This window comes from Triticum dicoccoides, chromosome 6B (genome assembly GCF_002162155.2).
Source record: "Triticum dicoccoides isolate Atlit2015 ecotype Zavitan chromosome 6B, WEW_v2.0, whole genome shotgun sequence".
In the NCBI taxonomy this organism is placed as follows: domain Eukaryota; kingdom Viridiplantae; phylum Streptophyta; class Magnoliopsida; order Poales; family Poaceae; genus Triticum; species Triticum dicoccoides.
The window spans coordinates 697,829,023-697,829,626 of NC_041391.1; positions in this window are offsets into that span (position 1 = coordinate 697,829,023).

A 604-nucleotide genomic window follows, 5' to 3' on the forward strand; every position below is an offset into this window, starting at 1 on the left:
CTCCACCGGCATTACTGTTTGATGATATTTTTTAAAAAATTATTACTGTCTTATAAAAAAATATTACTGTTATGATTTAAACAAGTTTGAACATATTTAAACTCAAATAAGTATCAAACAGCATTTTAAATGCATAAAAAAAATTGTGGAGCCTGGGAATTGAACCCAGGACCTCCTGGTGTGAGAACTGGCTGCTGACCAGTCAAGCTAGTAGAGGGATCTTGTTGTGGGTCAGGTCAGGTGGAAGATAACCTGTTGGCTCGAGCAGAAAAAAAAATACTAATGGCGCACCAGGGCGAGGTGCGCCATTAGTATGTATGTACTTATGGCGCACCGAGGGGTGGTGCGCCATTAGTATTGTGCCCTCGCCCTCGATCCCCTTCCCCTCTCTCTCCCTCGCCCTCGCCTATCCCCTCTCTCTCCCTCGCCCTCGCCCTCGATCCCCTTCCCCTCTCCTCTCTCGACGCCGCTGCCCCACCGCCTCGACGCCGCCTCGACGCCGCCCAGTCGTCCTCGTCTCCTCGGCGCCGCTCTCCCCGTCGCCCCACCTCGTTGGACGCCATCGCCCCGCCGCCCTCGTCGCCGGTGGCCCGGACGCCGCCCC